Source organism: Octodon degus, unplaced genomic scaffold, assembly GCF_000260255.1.
Source record: "Octodon degus isolate 3935 unplaced genomic scaffold, OctDeg1.0 scaffold00245, whole genome shotgun sequence".
Taxonomy (NCBI): domain Eukaryota; kingdom Metazoa; phylum Chordata; class Mammalia; order Rodentia; family Octodontidae; genus Octodon; species Octodon degus.
Genome location: NW_004524821.1, coordinates 1,544,505 through 1,563,450, shown reverse-complemented (window position 1 = coordinate 1,563,450; position 18,946 = coordinate 1,544,505). Strand labels below are relative to the sequence as shown.

At 48.2% G+C, this 18,946-nt stretch overlaps 1 protein-coding gene across 2 annotated transcripts in view; it reads right to left on the bottom strand.

Moving 5' to 3' along the window:
- The window catches only part of Hivep3 (human immunodeficiency virus type I enhancer binding protein 3), a 464,424-nt gene that overhangs the window by 69,479 nt on the left and 375,999 nt on the right, over positions 1-18,946 (bottom strand). For both annotated transcript variants that reach the window (XM_023706187.1, XM_004645974.2), the window contains one exon: positions 6,458-6,656. The gene's annotated coding sequence lies outside the window, so the exon portion shown is untranslated. The remainder of the gene's footprint in view (positions 1-6,457; positions 6,657-18,946) is intronic.

Sequence of the window (18,946 nt, the reverse complement as noted above, 5' to 3'; positions counted from 1 at the left end):
ATATTTGATTGTTACAAGGTCTCACTACGCAGCCTGGACTCATGGTGATCCTCCTGCTTTCAGCCTTCCCAGCACAGGGATTACATATGCGTGCCACTACTACTGGATGCTGGCAGGCTTAGTCCACCCTGGAGCCAGGGCTAGTGCAGCATGTGGTGCCAGGGATCAAACTACAGTCCCCGTGCTTGCCTAAGCTTTCCTAAGCAGGCACTTTAGTCTGCTGAGCTATCTCACCGGCCCCAATCTTCTCTTGTTGAATGTAACCTAACCCTTTTGGGTCTCCTAGCCTCCAGTTTGGGACAGGGCCCTAAATCTTCATATTAAAAAAACCACTCCAGACTAATTCTGTTGTGGATCATACTGGAACAAAATCCAAACTCCCTCACCACTGCCAATACTGAGGGTCCCCTAATTGCCTGCTAGACATAGATCCTGTCTGCCACCCACAGAGGCCTCAATGGCAGTCAGGCTGGCCTGACTATTCACCACCTGGGCCCAGAGCAGGTCTGCCTTTCTCTGGCCAGTGCCCAGCATGGAAAGCATGCCTGGTCCTGCCTTCCTGAAAGTCTCTTTTGGACCCTGCAAGGTCCACTTCAAATGGCTTTTCTTCTTTTCATGCAGCTCAAAGATGCCACTTGTCATGGGCACCCCAACTGGCCCCGGCTGCTGGCTGCATTGTCACCAGCTCCCATGCCAGCTGCCTGCCCACTGTGAGATCCTTGAGGGCAGCTACACATTTTTCAGACCATGGCGCCAAATGGCAGATGCTCACCGCCCCCACAGCAATGCCCAAACACTCTCTGCAGCTGTGGAGAAGGCAGGCATGGTGCATGCCCCAGGGCAGCTGCCCAGGCTAGAGACACAGCCATGGTGACACAGACCCCAGAGCAAGAGTGCCTGGCACCACAGACATGGGGCCTACAGGGGTAGAAGAGGAACGAACCCCAGAGAGGGAAGAGCAAGTGAGGAGGGTTCCAGTGGAGGTGGGGCACTCCACACAAGAGCAGAGCTGGGAGGAAGAGGCTGGGCTGTGAATTCAGGGCTGAGGCTCTGGCTCCGTCCTGCAGATTGCAGGGCAGGAGACCCAGATGCCTACTGCACGTAACGATGGTTTCTGGAATGTAGCCACATTCTCTTTATAATTTCTCTTTATAAATTGCTTTCACATTGGGGCAGCCAAAGTTGCAAGGGAGACTGTAGGACTTGCAAAGTTTAAAATACATACTTTGTGTTTATTTAGAGGATAAACTTGAGACCCTCACCACAGGTGTTGGAAATGATGGGTGGACTCAGCTGGGGCAGCAGGCTCTGGCTTGTGTCTTGCTTCCTGTCTCTCAGGATGATGTAGGGATGGGCTGGAGCAGATGAGTGGCTGGCAGGAGAGTGGTTTGGGTGCTAGTACTATTTTCCATGTGGGGGACAGACAGCAATAAGAATGCTACTGCTTTTATGAAAAGACAGTATTATGAGCTGCTATTGCCGATGGCCAGCTAACTCTTTACCCACATCTCTTCACTTCACCTGCAGAATGGCTTGATGTGGATTCAATTGTTACTCCCATCATCCTGATGTAGCACAAACAGGTGAAGTAGCTTGTGCAGGGTCACACTGCCAGCGTGCCACAGTCAGGGCACAAACCCAGTAATCCAAATCCAGTCTGGGCCATCTGTGCCACACACAAAGTCTCCAGGGCTGAGGAGCTTCACTTGTCACCGATACCTACAATCCTCCCTGAGGAGTCACAGAGCACAAGTCTTCTGGTGGAGAAAACCTGCCCTGCACGGAGCCGGCCGGAAGTGGGAGGCAGGAGAGAGGCTATTTTGGAGAAGCGACATGAAAAACCACGAAACTTCCTACCTGTCCTGTTTTGCTCCCATCTGTCCTGGGAAATAAGGCTGCCCCTTTCTTAGATAAAAAGGTATTTCTCCCCACACAGTGGCTCTGCCATTGGTGCTAAGAGAGCGAGTACTAAGCTTAGCACATGTCAGCTATTTTTAAAAAGCTACACAAACAAACAGGGCTATGTAAATAAGAAAAAAATGAGGTCATCCTTTAAAATCTAAAAATGTCTCTTTTCTATGGGGTGAACAGCAAAACCTCAGAAAGGCCTGGGGTGTTTTTATCCCCTTGAAACCTTTTCAGCTCAAAGCCTCCCTAAGCCACCAGGCCCACCTTTCCCTTCCCCACACCCACTGAGGGGAGGCCAGGTGGCCTGGGAGCTTTGACTCTTAGGTTTTATTCCGGGATCTTTGGGCTTTGCCTGCAATGCCTAAAGTCATTGCTCAGTCCCAGCACAACTTTCTCAGGTTTCCATCCAGTGGGAGCCCTGAAGGGAAGAGAGCAGTGATGCTATTGACAAAGGCAACATCACTGGGTGGGCCGTGGGGTCTGAGCAGGAGCAGGGTCAGTGGTGGAAGGAGTCCTCAGGCAGCATAGAGAGGCCTGGGGAACTCCTCCCGCAGCCTGCGATGTCTCCTAGGCATCAGTGAGGACCTAAACTCAGCTGTTTGGCTGCTTGAATGACTGCTTCTGACCATATGGAACAAAAGGTGCCAAGGAGCATTGAGGGGGAGGAGCAGGAGATCGGGACGTGCACAGAGATGGTGGGGGTTTTACTGAAATACCCCCACCTCTCTTATCCTGAAACACCAAAATTAAGAGCCACCAATGTTTGCTAGAAGTTGTTTTTCAAGTTGTGCGCCACAGAAATGCTTAAGAGTACCTTCAATTATTCAAGGGACATTTTAGTTTAAAAGTATAGCTTTACCCCTATGACCACTACACCAGAAAATGAACTTGCATGTTCAGATGGGTTCCATAGCACATCGCGACCTACAGAACACAGCTAATGGCTTCTGCCAGTTTAATTTGCTTTGTGTGGGCCTTGGAATAAGGTTTTGGTAGACCTTGAACTTCAGCTCTTAAACTTCAGGGTTGAAATGTATCTTCCACCAGGACTAGTGGGTTTGAGCCCTCTACTGGGCATTTTTGTGTCGGTGTTAAGTCCAGGACCGTGCATACAAATATGCACGAGCAAGCATACACGGAAGCTTTCAGTGGCAAGAGAACATGTTGTATTCTCACATAAGCATCGTGAATGTCTGTGGGGTTCCCTGCCTCACTTTTCTTTGTGATAAGAAGGCGTTTAAGCAGTTGTTGGGCTTAGACCTGAGCTCCCTTCACTCCTCCCTAAAAGCTCAGGTGGCATGGAACTGAGGCAGGCTGCCGACGTGTTGCTGAAAATCTGTTCTCATTCACTGAGCAGGTGGGCCAGGCAAAGCAAGAAGGCAAGGACTCCTGGAGGGCTGCGGCGGGCAGGGCGATGATGCAGCAGCCATCCAGGGCGGAGAGCAGCAAGGCTTAGCTGCCTCCAAGGGACGGATGGTCTAAAGCAGCTGTAGGTAATCTGGAAGCAAATGGTGGGACTATGCTTCAGTAAAACTTTATTTACAAAATCAGGTGGTAGTTTGGCTTAGACCCAGGAGCCAGTTTGTAGGTCCTTGATCTAAAACCTCCTATTTCAATGCTTATATGCATCAAAGCAGAGCTATTGCTCTATTAATGAATTTTCATAAGTAAATGTTGAGGAAAAAGTTATAAAAATAAATGTGTATTCATAAACTGCCACTTTAATCTGATTTAAATATTGATATTCCATGTAAGATTGAACTTTTAAAAATGGCTTCTAGCAGGGCATGTTGGTGTATGTCTGTAATTCTAGCCCTTGGAGGTTGAGATAGAGTCAAAAGTTTGAGGCCAGCCTGGACTACACAGTGAGTTCAAGCCTGGCCCAGACCACATAGCAAGATTTATCAAAAACAAACAAATAAACACATAATCAGGCAATCCCCAACCCCAAAATAAAAAACAAAACCAAAAAGTCTTATGACCAAAAAATTTGAAAGTCACTAGCACAGGAAGTCTGATGCTAACAAACGTTTGCCTCTGTGCCCATTTTCAAGTTGGTTTGGTCTCTGATCAGTCACACAGATGTTGCCTTTGTTCCACATACAGCCTCAGTTCAGGCCCATCCTGGACAGGGGTGCGATCCCATGTTTCTTTGTCCTTAAGTGACTCCAATAATTCCCTCGGGAGATAGATGTTCCAAAGCCTCAGGTGGCACTAGGCTTTGCCCTGCCCTGGCGTGGGGGGTCCTGCCAGCCTTGCACCTGCTGGCTGGGACTGTGCCCTCTGCTCCCACAGGTGTCACACACTTCCACACTGGTGGGCCAGCCACGCCACAATCACCGTGGCCTCTAGCAGCACTGAGTCAGCAGCCCATTAATCATGGATGCACTGCTGTGCCCCAGGGAGAGCACGGGAGGGGGCGGGGCCATGCTGGCTGGCGCTGGCAGCTCATTTCCTGCCGGCAAGTCTCCTCCTCTACAGATTTCCCCTTGCAGCTGGCAGAACCCACGTGGACAAGAGATTTGGGGCATCAAATGGGAGGAAAAATTCCAGATGTAGGGAGGCTCCCTGGGGTAGTTCCCTCGCAGCTCTGCCTGCATCTCACAGAGGACGGGTTCTGTTTGCAGACTAGTTCAAATGCCAGTTGCATCCTTCCACTAGACCCCCACAGAGAGGTAAGCAGATGCAAAATCCCAGTATCAGAAACCATCTCAGGGTGCCAAGGAAGGGGGCCCATTCATTGGAAGGCACCACTGATTCCCACTGAAATACAGGCATTCTGAGGGAACAGTTATCCCTGACGTTATTACTGCTTTTCTTCAGCATGTGCCTTATTAGGAAAAAACATAGACGGGCTTTTGCAGCTAGAGAAAGGTCCTTTGCCCCTCACTAGCTGTTTCGCTATGTTTAAATTACTCAGCCTCTTTGTGCTCATTTCCTTATCTGTACGAAGGGAGACACAGGATCACCTTCCTTGCAGGACTCAGATTAGTTTGGAAAGCACCCTGCCCTCCCTGTGTGCAGCAAGGCTGGTCCCTTGACTTCACCCTGATTCCGGGCCCTGGAGCAGGTGGCAGCGCACAGCAGGTGGCAAAGCACAGCAGATGCATTATAGGAAGGGTGGTGGCTGAGCTGCCTGCAGCAGTGGGGGGCCCTTGCTGAGTGTCTGGCTGTGTTCTGCAGGGTTCACCTGCACGTGCACAGGGCCCCTAGGAGGCAGAGGCCCCTGCCATCTCACTATGTGAGAAAGCTCAGGCCAAGCTCAGAGCAACTTACCTCTGAAAGCAGGGAGTAGTGCACAAAACCAGTGCCTGTGGGAACCAGGCTTTGAACTCAGGGAGATTGTGCATAGCAAGCACCCCCAAAAACATGCCCCCTCAAAATGAGGCTCAGAGTTCTTCTTAGGGATCAGGAAATGCCACCAGCTCAGCAGGAGAGCCCAGGCATGCTGCCAAGCTGTGGGCAGAATCCCAGGCCTTTACCACCTCAAGTCCATGTAGCTACGGCGATGCCATCTCTCAGGTGGTTTGTGGCCTCAGGCCCTGCTCTGCACTGTGAGAAAACTTCTGCTCTCAGGAAAGGAGATGAGTCACTGTTCACAGCCAGTCAGGCTGGAAAACGCCCTTTGGATGTCACAGCGCAGACCACAGACCCAAACACAGGATGGGGTGAGCATCTCTGGAGCTCCCAGCAGCCCTGAGTACCTGAGCTCTGGATTCATCGGGATCTAAATACAGATTCCAAGATCTTCCAGCCCAGCCCTGATGGATGGGGGATGGGCATGCCTAGAAATCTACAGTCCTTCTCACTTCCTTCTTTTTAACAGCTGGCCTTCTTCCACCCTGCCAGCTCCAGGTGATCTTGACGTGCTCTGTACCAGACAAAACTCCCAAGACATGGGCCAGAGACGTAGCTCGGTGGCACAGCACCTGCCTAGCAAGTGAAAGGGCCTGAGTTCAATTCCCATACCATAAAACAAAACAAAAGAAAAACTTTCTAAGATTCTGTTACTGACCTAAGTAGCTTCTAACACGGCACACCTAAGCTGAACAACAACCTGAACATCTACCCTGAAACCGCAACACGAATCTGAGAAACTAGAAATACGTAAACATATAACGGGGATGGGGCCCCTCTGAGGCCACTGGGTGTCTCTGGAGCAGAGATCTGGCACTGGAATTTGGGGAACTCCCCAGATGATTTTGACCCGAGACCTGCCATGGGACCTACTGCCCCAGCCTGACATTCTTCCAGCCCTTCCACCAGGAGCCCTGAGGAGCTGCTGCTCTGCCCTCCAGGGTGCTGCCCGGCTCCCCTAAGCCTGCAGCGTTGCGCTTCCGGGGAACAGCATGGGGCCTGCAGGCAGTGAGGGTGCCTGGGCTCACTCCAGACCAACTGGTGGTGAGGACTGACGGACCAGCTGTCTCAGAGATGCAAGGAAGGTACTGGTAATCACAGCAACAGCACCTTCTAGGTGGAAGAGCAGAAACAAACTCATGTCTGATCAGATAATGCTTTATCGAGCCAACCCAGCAACAGTACTTCTTACCTGTGCTGAAGGCACCACTTCCGGTGGCCAAAACTCAGACGCTCTTCCCTCTGGAAACCAGTGTTCATGTCCACTCCTGTTGAAGCTGCCTCCTCTCATGCACAGCTCCTCCCTCTGAAGGACAGAGCTTTCCTGGCCAGTGTCTTTTGAGGCTTTTCCATGAATTACTCCAAGAATTGCTGAGTTTATATCTCAAATCCTGCAGAGGTAGTTGAAAGTCATGGTCAAAGAGTTTTCTTGGTAGCTTCTTCATTATTTATTTATTTATTTGTATTTTAGGGCAGGGTCTACAGTGTTCAGGGTCTCACTACTAGATCAGACTCGTAGTGATCCACCTGTTTACAGCCTCCCAAGAGCTGGTATTACAGGTATGCCCCACCACACCCAGTCTCAATTGCCATCTCAGTGCGCCCCGGGGGCGGGGCCAGCCCAGCAGGCCCCAGGATTGAACCCCTGGCCCCTGCACCTGCTCACAGGTGCTTTAATCCCCTGAGTTACTTGGCCAGCCCTTGTGAGCTTCTCTAAACACAGAAGAATTTCTGCCTGCTCCCAGTGAGCCAAGGCCTCAGCTCCTTTCAAGCTGGTTTTCTTGGTGCAGGATCTGATTCCCACCTTCATCAAGGAGATGGTGTGGCAACACTGGAACCTACCCTACTATGCCATGCCAACCCTAAAGTTCCTGAACCTCTGATTTTTCCACCAGTGTGATCAGTAGGATTTTACGAAAGTCCTCAAAGCTCTCCCCACCCCAGCACGGGTGTATAGTCCTGTGCAATCTCTGGGACGAGGGATACGCTGGATGGCAAGGTTTTGCTACAGGGCACAACTGGCCTTCAAAGAGGGAGATTATCAAGGAATGAGCTAATCAGGAAAGCTCCAAAATGAAGAGTTTTGTCTGGCTAGTTACAGGTGAAAAATCAGAAGGATTAGAATTAGAATTCAGCATGCCTTGCTGGTTTGCAGATGGAGGGGCTATTTGGGAATGACCTGGAGCAGCTACTAGATGCTTGAGAGGAACAGCCCAGCTGACAACCAGAAAGAAACAGAGCCTCAGTCCTACAACCACAAAGTGCTGGGTTTTGTCAATACCCAGCGTGAGACTGGAAAAGCAGAATGTTCTTCAGAGTCTCCAGACAACAACTCAGATCCCAACACCCTCATATGAGCCTGAGTGAGTCCAGCCACTCCATGAAGACTTCTGACCCACAGAACTAAGCCAACAAAGGGGTGTGGCATTCAGCCACTAAGTGTATTGTTAAGCAGCAGAAGAAAACTAATGCACCTGTACAGGTGACTGGGGCTGGGGCCCAGGTGAGCATTAAACACAGTCATCGACATAGGAGCACATTGTATTCCCCAAATCACTAAACAAAACAGAATGTTCAGAGCCAAGGGAAGCCTGGGTCAGGGCAGGGACTCAACAATGATTACTGAATGGATGAATGGATGAGTGCACATTGTTTCTTAACAATTGACTTAGCAGGCTGCTGTTAAGGCTCAAATAAGAAAACTCAGAGGAGAGTGCTTCCTAAACCAGAAAACGTGAGTTGATTTTGTCACTTGTAGCATGGCATGTCACATCCATACTATACCCTTTGACTGTGTTCTATTTGTGTGCTCTAGACAGTATGGTGGGATGGCTGAGAATGGTTTTCATGGTTAGGGCAGCTGAGTTCAAGCCCTGGCCCTTCTACTTACGACCGCAGTAGCCTTGGATAGTTGCTGTAACTGCAAAGGGGGCTGCAAATGGCATGAAGCTCCCAGGTCTTTCCTGAGTCAGTTCTCATCAATAGCCTAGAACAGCACCTCTCATGTGATACAGCTCACAGAATTGCTATGGATTTTGTTTCAGAATGGAGTTTGACAGTCCAGGACTGGCGTCACCAATGCACAGGCCTGGGGCACTGTCCCCTTGCTCCTCCTGGGCAATTTGCTTTGCACTCCCCCGACCTTGGGATGATTAGTTCTGGGCAACACATTACACTGCGGAGTCCCATAAAACACACAGGGTACCAGATCCCCTCTGCTGTTCTTACCTAACATCACTGCCACTGAGAAATCCATCCAGCCCTGCTTCATACCCCAACACACCATCCCACCCTGCACGTGGTGAATCTATCGTCTCCTGATTCTGCCATCTGAGCCATCCAAAGTTTTCACAACTCCACAATTCTCCATTATTCCTAAATCTAACCTACAGCCTTTTAACAGATTACATTTAATAATTTTAAAGATGGTAGCCTGCTATTCTTCCCTGAGGTCTCAGGACATACTGACTCCACTATTCCCTATGTCCAAGCCTTTGCTTGAGCAGTCTCTTCTTGCTGGAATACCCCTCACACACACGTGCAGCCATGTCTACTATACCCAATTCTGCTCATTCTCCCTCCACGTGTTTAGTCATCAGCCACAAGGCTGGGCATGAGTTCTGCCCCCTGTACACCCAAAGCACATTTGCTGTGTCTCTCTTAAGTCTAAGGAGGGGGAGGGAGCAGAGGGGAAGAGGAGAAGAAGAAGGTATGTCATATACATGTACCAGCTCCCTATGATGAATGTGATTATCATGTAGTTACTGAAAACATGTACTATTTTCTTAAAAAGCCTAACAAGTGCCCACCATACATAAAGACATCATTAGCTACAAGTCCTTTAACACTACACAAAGCCAAAATGGGGCCCAATAGGTGCCTCACAGAATAGTCAGTGCCCAAAGCCCCTTTAGAGCAAAATTTGATGTGATTCATTCATTCCACAGATGTGCATTCATTGCCTGTTTGGATTGGATCAGATGGTGGTTCCTGAAGATAAAAGATTACCAGGATGTAGCACCCTTTGTGGGGACCACAGTGGAGTAGTCCATTTTGATAGCATCCAAGTGTGCCTATGAGAGAAGCAGAAGGGGAGAAGGGATACCTCACAGAATCAGAACCCCAAGTGGCTACGGTGGCCAAGAAATCATATGTTATCCCAGGGACTGGAGCAGACTGGTACTAATGGTTGTGAGGGCCGAGGAGGGCAGGGAAGGAGCAGGAAGGTCTGAATGAGGAAGAAGCCTAGACTGGCCAGGAAGCAAAATCACAGAACCACTCTGATCCATGAGGTGATACCGTCAGGACAAGGGGTGTGGCTCAGGGTAGATGGGGCAGGGTGGGCTCAGGGAGACTTCTGCGGGACCCACAGCAGTGAGACAGTCACTGGTGCTGCAGGACAGAAAGCTGCTCCACCACATCCATGTCCACAGTTCTCCGAAAACATCATGTGGAACTGAGTTTCTAGATGCGAGACTGAACCCACTGGCTACCTCTCACAACCCAAACATGGCTCAAATAAAAGAATGCATAAAGGAGGACAGATTCACATAGCTTGCTGGGAAGCCTGCAGAGACAGACGGAAGGGGAGCAGAATCCTTGCTCGGGCCACACTGACCTCACCTGCCCTGGCAGGGACAGCCCATGTGGCCGAGCAGGAAACCTGCTCAGAGGCAGTGGACCACAATCTTAGTAGAAGAGAATCCTCTGGGATTAAGTGGAGCAGAGGAAAGCCAATAAGAGCAGAGAATATCCACCTTGTATGGCCTTCGGGTGCATGGTTTTCCCTATCCCAGAGGCCTCTAGCTTGGAACGACTCGATGATTTATTACAGAAGCTTCTTGAAGAATCCCTCCACTTTGAAGCAACAGTTTGTGCTCTAAGAATTTTTGCATCTCTTGCCTTGCCTTAAAACTCTTTCCATCACTGGGTGCTCCTGTCCTGGACTACTGGGTCATAGGCCATGCACAGTCCTGAGCAAGCTACTGCATTCCCCTCTTCATCTGAGGAAACATCTCCTCAGTGAGCCACCTTGCCTGCTCCTCCCAGACACACCAGTGCTCTGTAGAGCTGCTGTTTCCTCTTCCCCGCATGAGTGATGACCTAAGGTTAGTCTCACCAACACACTGTCTTGATAATATCTGGAGACTTGGCATTTAAAAGTCTACAAAGATGTTGCAAAACATTGACACTGGGCTCAATAGCTCCCTTATTAATTGCTAGAGGGCAATAAGGCAAAGACCTCAGAGCTTTGAGGTAAAAGAGTTAAAATTATGAGATCAATTACTCACCCAAGTCTCAAAGTGAAAGAGAGAAGCACTAAAATAGGATGCCACCCACTTATCTATTCTTAAAAAAATTACTCAAGGAATTTTCCAACAAAATAAAAACTATCAGAATAAGTAATTCAAGAAAAGGCAAGATAGGATACACAACGACAGTGAAGATGGGACTGAAAAAAGCACAGTCACATCTAAACAAATGACCATAATCATGAGCTCATCTTACTGGGGACTAGATGCCATTTAATTCTTGACATGAATACACAAATACTTTTTATTGAAAGATTACCAGTTCTAAAAGAAAAGGAAGATGAAGACATTTTAAGCCACTGTGGGGAGGGGGAGGGGAGAAGATAAGAACAAAAAAAAAACATTCAATTAATTTTGCAAAAGTTAGGAAAGGAAAAATTAAAGAAAAAAGGAAAAATATAGTAAACAAAAGACATAAAATAAAATTACAAAAGTAAGATCAAGCATATTGATGAATACAGTTAACATGAACACATTAAATTACCTTATTCTGACTTAAGAGACCAGTATAAGTTAAAGAAAAAAAAAAATCAGGCTATTTGCCATTTTGAAGAAATATACTTAAAACATATTGGCAAAGAAAGGTTGAAATTTCTTTTACAACAGAAAAATTAATATGTATAAGCAACATTAAAATTAAAACTTGCATATCAAAAGACTCCACAAAAGTAAAAAAATTAAAATACTTGGCTATACATAAATGTAAAACTTTGGACTAGGGTAATAGTTCAGTTGGTAAAGTACTCATGCGTAAGGCTCTGGGTTCTAGCACCACCACTGCAAAAAAAAAAAAAAAGAAATGTAAAACTTTAATAAATAAAATCTCTGTAAATAAAATACAGATAATAGTTGAAATTAAATGATACATTCACGAGGCTTACAATACTTTTCTACTTTTATATATGTTATCTATGTTCCTTTTTTTGAAAGCTGTTAGGTTGACATTTTTAAAAAATGTAAAGAGAGTTGTAACAGGCTAAGTGATAACAAAGAGAATGCAGGAAGGTCAATATTAATCTCAAACTGCAAAAATATTAGGAAAGTTGTGCATTTTATATTTCTAAGGGATCTCGTTCTCCAAAAAGGTGTGCAGATCACGAGGTTTCCCTTTCACCAGCGCAACAGGACCACGGCGTGCGTGAAGCAGCCTGTTCTTACAGCCACACGAAGCACAGGGGAGCAGTGAAGGCATCGACACAGTGCCGAGCAGCGACAGGGCAGATGGCCATCTCCAGAGGACAGGAGGGCCCGAACACGTGGCTGGCATGCCGGGACCCCTTTGCTGTCCACATATGGGCACATACCTTTGCCTCAAGTTCCAAGGGGCACAAGCTGAATAGAAGGTGGTGGCCTTGACGCTTAGCAAAATATTAGGAATGAATGAGTATAAAGAATAAAAGCGGGGCCGACCTGATAGCTCAGCGGATTAAAGTGTCTGCTTAGGCAGAGCGCAGCAGCTGGGGTTCGGCCGGGGTTCGATCTGCAGCGAGCCATGCCGGCCCTATCCCTGGGGGAAGGCTGAGGCAGCGATTGAGACTGCATGTGGTGGCACACGCCTGTAATCCCAGTGCGTGGGAGGCTGAAAACAGGAGGATCACAAGTCCGATCTACATAGTGAGATCCTGTACACCCTGTAGGCCCTGTCCTAAATACAGAAAAATAAATAAATAAATAAATAAAAGTAAAGATATGAACGGTGCACATGACATTTTGACTATTGCAAAATGCTCTGATTTAAAGAAGAAAGAGGAACTGCAATTGGAGGATAATTATAAATACAGATCCTTACTTTTCTTTTTCTTTTTTTTCCCATAATTTTGAGAGACAAATAGCAATGAGATAGTTTCAAATCAAATTGGTAGGACAGTTTCAATAATTAACACATTGCATACTCTCTTCCTAGTGGTATTTGCTGTACAAGATGCAGACATGATATCCTATTTACAAACACCATTAGAACAAATCACTCTATTCATTAAGAGAATGTAACTATGTATCTATCCTAACCATTTTGAATACACAGATACAAAATGGACATTTTACTGTATCCCCTTTTTTGTTTAGTTTGGTCATTTGAATATTATAGGTGTGTTAACTCAGCAAAATATTCTGAAAGAGTCTAGTAGTCCATAATAGTACTGGGTCTTTCACTTGACTGGCAGTTACTTTTCAAAATATCTGGCATGTAGGTAGTTAAAGCTGCAGGGAAAAATACAAACCTTAGGTCCAGTTATAATAAGAGAAGGGCTGAAACTAAAGAGCCAAATCACAAATATAAGTGCTAAGAAAGGTGACATAAATAGAGATGAAAAATTTATAAGAGGGCTGGAAGATAAATTTATGAGAATCAATTTTCAGATGGTTGATTTTCTAGAAATTATACAACATAAAACTGAAAGAAAGGAAGGAAAAGAAGACGAAGTCAATAGAGCAGCAACTACAGAAGAGACGGAAAGGGCTGCTCAAGAGGGATTCCAAGTTAGCAGAGAAAGAATGGATTATTTAAGCAAAAGGGCTTGGACAACTGGCTGGCTGTCTATTCATTCAGCAAATGTTTACTAAGTCTCTTCTGTGTGTCAGGCACTGTCCTGGGCACTGGGAACACAGCAGTGAACAGAACAGAAAAGATCCTTGTCCATATGGGGCTGGGCCCCCAGCCCAGGGAGCACACAATAAAGCAGGTAAAATAAGGGGTGTGGCAAATGGTGGTATGTGCCACAGAAAAAACTGAGCAGCAAAATGGAGAATGGGGTAGGGGGATACTATTTTAAATAGGGTCTATGTAACACACACACACACATACACACACACACACACACACACACACTTACATAGACTAAAGATGGGAATAGTATACAAGCAAACCCATCCCCAAATTGCTGTACCTATGAGAATATTTGTATAATACAGCATTGGGAAATACCTTTGGAAGTCTGGACCAGACCTCAGTGCTCTTGAAAGAAAAGATGAACACATTTCACTACGCAGCAGTATTAAGTCTTCCGTGTAACAAAAGACCCCTTCAGTGATTCAAAAGCAAATGACAGACTGGGTCAAAGTATTCAGATATTTTGGAATTCTTAGGAGTAGATTCAACTCTTAGAATTTTAAAACTAAGAGGACTTAAATCTTTATTATTTACTCTATCAAGGTAATTATTTTGTCAGAAATGTTTGTGGTGGAATATTCAATAATAAAATAAGTATGGAGATGTAACACATAAAAAGCAAATATCTATAATATGTAATAAGTACTTAGGAAACAATAAGAAAAGACCTATAACTAATAAAGTGGAGAGAAGAAATAATTATTTAAGTAATAAAATGGCTAATAAAGGTATGCAAATGTGGTGACCTGATTAATTACTACAGGCATTTGTTAAAAGTCAGTATTATTCTTCACCCATCAGTTAGCAAAGAGGAAAATGACTGCCACCACCACGTGTCACAAAGGCACAGCCGAAGAGCACATCTCGAATGCTACCAGCAGGCGCACATTAGGAGACTATTTGGACACATCTACCAAAATGTCTTTTGACCCGTAGCTTCGCAGGCACACGCGTGTCAACATACACAAACATGTGAAGGCACAAGTGTGGATGACTGCTTCGGCACTGTTTTTAACAGCCAAAATGGAAACAGCCTTAAAATCCATCAGCAGGGGCTTAGGTGAATGAGTATGTGGCAGCAAGCCTACCCGGCAGAGCAGGCACGGGATAGCTTCTCTTGAGAGATAAATATGTACTCTAGCCAAGAAGAGACACATTGGACTTTTTCTACACATCAAGTACAAGCGTGAGTGCACCTCGGAGGTGGCCCCTGATCTTCTCCCAGCTTGCAGAGTGGAAGGTGCTAGGGTGGCTTCCTTTGCTACCTGAGACTTGGAGAGGTGCTGGCTGTGTGGCGAGCCTCGATTTGATCTTGATGCCTATATGATGAGCTAATGCTCATAGTTGTTTCCTTTGGGGTGGAAAAAGCAACACACACACACACACACACACACACACACACACACACACACACACACACACCCCTGCCTGTGGAATGCTAGAAAGGTCCTAGAGAACACAGCCTGCACTGCTGGCTTTTCCTCGGTGCAACTGCAAGGTGGCGGGCTTCGGATCATGCAGCTTCTTCGGCATTGCACTTGTTTCTTCTCCCACAACAATAAGCATGTTTCACCTTAACAATTTAAAAATTGATAGAACAGTATAGATACAAAGTAAAGTGGAGGCTGTCAGGACATGGGGAACAGGAAGTTACTGTTTGTGGGCACAGAGCTTTAGTGTACAAGATGAAAGGGCCCTGAAGTAGACAAGGTGATGCAAGCACACTTGCATGGATGTATTTAATACCACCAAGCTGTGCACTTAAAAATGATTAAGATGGGAGCGGTAGTGTTATGTAGATCATACCACAGTGAGAAACGAGGGGGTATCTTCTTTTCCAGACAGACAAACAGGGAAGGGCCACTGAGGGCAGAGGGCCCTATCTGCAAGGTGGCGTCTACCCAGGGACAGAAGTACCAGGGCCAGCTCCTTGAAATGACCTGCTTAAAGCCACAAGGGAGCAGCCCACGAGCTCGCTTCCTGTTCTCCCACAGAGCAGAGCATCAGAGCTGGCCTCTGTGGCAGGCAGAGGGAGCCCCACTACCCACTGGCCCCTGGGTTAGCATCGCTGTGGCTGGTAGAGGGTTAGGAAAACCCCAGACGCTTGCATGGGCCAGCCTCAGTGGCTCACAGTACAGCTGGCCTCCAAGAGTCTCAGGCTCCAGCGCTGGGCTTCCGACCCTCATGCAGAGAAGGTGGTGCAGGCTGGCTCTGGGCCCCAGCTACCCTCCTGACATGTGCTTCAGCCTCCCACCCAGTTCTGACATTCACAGATGGAGCCAACATGGAAGCTGAATTTGATCTGCTGGAGACAAGGAATTGTAGGGTGAATTTGTTTTCATTTTTATTTTTACTGTTGTGGTCTATGGATCAATAAGAAAATCCAACAGTCTGAGATACAGGAATAATCCTGGTGGATCATGCCAGGGTCTTGACAATTGAGAGGGGAAGCAGAGGACTAGTGGCACACCTCATCTACCCAATGTCAAGGGAATAGCGCAGGACAGCCTGGGGAGTCGGCCCTGGCATCATCTGGACTGCGGCTCTGGTTCTGGCCCATCTGCTAATTGCTGTGTGGCCTCAGGTGAATTACTGAGCCTCTCTGCACCTGCACTTTACTTTCCTCATGAGTCAGAAATGCAGAGCCTCACCTCTTCCCAGGATGGGAGGGGAGCACATGGAACAAAGCATGCACAAGGTTAGCATGGACCCAGCCTACAAGAGGCTCTCAGCAAATGCCTGTGCCCATCCCTCTTCTGGCTCCTGTTTTGGGTCAGGGCCAGTTCTGTAATGTCCCCACCTTCCTCCCCATAGGCAGGCATCAAGCTGTCCCTTTCCTGGGCTCTCATCTCTGCACAGACACCGGCACTGCAGCTTGAGGATGCTGCTGCTGCCTAGGGTCCTTCCTATCCCTTGCTGTGTCCCCAGGCGAAAGGCTCCCCTCTCACAGAGTGATACATTTCCCATGTACTGAAAATGTAAAGAGGAACCACAAGGCCAGGCAGCTGGGCTGTGCTCAGTCACAGCAGGACTGTGCTGTGCCCCTACCTCCACTCTGGGATAGGCAGAAGACAGATTTATGGTCTCCAGGTACTGCAGACCCAGGGAAGGGGCCCAGTGTGCTGGAGGACATAGCCCAGAGACCAGGGAGGGGTGGGGCCAGGAAGAGCAGCTGAGTTTGGGGACTGCAGCTGCAGGTTCTCATACAAGAGCTGAGGGGGGTGGTTTCCTGCCATACTCTGCCATCAGGACTGGCCTCTCAGTGAAAGTTCCCCCGGAACAGGACATTCATCCCAGGGGAGCAGGAAGCACACCTCCCCGCTTCCTAGGTACAAGTGTAAGCCCACGGATGCCCCACATTGTAGGTCCAACTGATCTGACTGCAACCAGACACTTGCCTTCACTGGGCTGGACCCCAGGGTGCAGAGCAGGTCTGGCCTCTGCCTCAGGGTGTCACTGATGGCAAGGTGAAGACGTGAAGATGGACAAGAAAACCAGGAGCCTCCTGCATTGGCTGCTTCTCCAAAGAAGGAACGTAGCATTGTCCCAGTTTCTAGAGCTAAAAGCCAGGGCTAGTGCAGGAATCCAGCCTTTGCTGAGTACCCATCACCTGCCTTGTCTCATGTCACACTAAGGCTAAAGGCAGACTCCATCATTGCTCTCTGAAAGCTGAGAAACCCAGGTTTAGCACCTGGGGAGACGGGAAGGCCTGCAGGACAGAAGGAGAGTCTGAGGCATTAAAAAATCTGGATGTCTCCTGTCCTTGTCACTGTGTAGCCTTCAGCGGGTCACTTAACACCTTAGAGTTTATTTCCTCACCTCTAAAATGGGAACAATAGCACACTCTCCCCACTAGTGTAAGAACTGAATAATGCAGGGTAGACTTTCCAAAACATGAGACCTTCTCTCTCTTCCTCTTTTGGTTATTTCTGATCTTTTAGATTTACTCATACCTACAATGACCTTGTCTTCAAAAATAAGATACTGTTCTAAATTCCATAACAAGAGTACTGCAAACTATTCCTAGGCAGGACAGAGCAAAAGAAAAGCAGGTCAAGAGAGACCCTGAGGACCCCAAGGGCTCAGAAGCACACTCACTGCAGGCAGGGTGACTAAGGCCAATGGGAGGGGTGCACAACGAGTTGTGTGTCTGCAGGGAGACTTACTTTCTGGCCCCACAGCTGCCTCCACAGCTCAGAAAGGAAGCCTGGCAACCAGGGTCCTCCGGAGACCCAGCCAAGGTTCTGGTCCAACCTGCCCACTTCCACCTCTGCTGCTCCCACCTTGCCACCACTTAGAGTTTTCCCAAACAGAAAAGCTGTGTCAAAGGAAGATGCCTGTCACAGGGCCCACTTGGCCTGCTATGGTGCTCTTCTTTGCTGGGGTTGTGTGGGCACCTTTTTCCATAGAAGTTTCCATTGCATCAGTTGTTTATGTTGTCACCACATATAGGTAGGCTGTCGTTTCAAATCAGTGAACCAGAGCAGGCCTCATGGGGCCAGCCATAACTTACAGGGAGAGAAGGGAGACTGTCACTGTTGCCAAGGGACCTGCAGCCCTGGGGCAGCCCTCAGAGCCAGCTCTGACCCTGGCTAAGCCACCCTTCCTTTAAGAGTATTAGGTGTGTGGGCTACTGAATTCAAATCCTACCTCTTCCACTTCTCAGCTTTGCTACCACAGGCAGGTTATTTAGCTGACATCTCAGCAGGGAAGTAATCTATAAAGCAGCAGGAATGTCATCAGGCTGGCTTGGAGGGAGGTGCTGAGTGGCACCTGACCCAAGCACTAAGCACATGCCAAGAAGTGTGGCCAGATGCTTCTCCACCAGCCTGGCTCAGACTTCCACACCCATCTGCTCCCCTGGACTCCTGCCTGTCCACTCTCTCTACAGCCAGGCAGATACTCTGTATACCCATCTTGCACCATGACCCTCTGTCCAGTCCTCCAGAGGGCCCGTGCAGGAACAGTCTCCACTCAGGATCCCCTTTACTGGCCCACCAGGCTGCCCCTGGCTACAGCACTGTCCTGGGAAATCCCAGCTCTTGCCAAACTCCCAGGCTCATCATTTCCATGCTTCTATGGTTCTCTCCGTGGAATGTTTTTCTCCATTTCACTGTGAGGAAGCGCAACCCCCACTGGCCTGAGGGAGCCATGCTCACGCACTGCCTCCTCCACGCTGCCCTCCATGGCCTTCCTCTCTGGCCAGCAGTGAGCTACAGGGTCTCACTGGCGCTCTCCACTAGAGTGTTTACCTCCTCTTCCCTGTGTGTGGAAGATCATCCATGCAAGCCCTTGTTGGCATCCCAGACAAACCACATGATCTTCGAGCACGGGGTGGGGACATGTGTGATTCATTTCCATAATCACTCAGGAGCCTTGAACGTAACTGGTGACAATAAGTGAGTGAATAAACACTGAGTTCTCTCAGTTTACTACCCTTGGGTGACAAGAGAAAATATCTGTGGGTTTGCGGGTGAGGCTGAATCAACAGCTCAGTGGCAGCTGTGTGCTCTTCCTGGCTGGGTTGAGGGGCCCCTCAGGCACACCTCCACTCAGCCACCGTGGAGCACAGTCGGGGCGGGGCCTGGCGGCCAGTCCAGGGACCGACTGTGACTCTGTGCCGTGCTCCAGGCCAGGCGCCTCGGCTAGCTCCCTGCAGTTCCTTGCCGGCCCCACTCTGTGTGCCCCAGGCTCTGGGGAACTGGCTTGTGGAGCCTCTAGAGTTGCCCAGCTTCTGTCTACAACTCCCCTCTGCACTTCC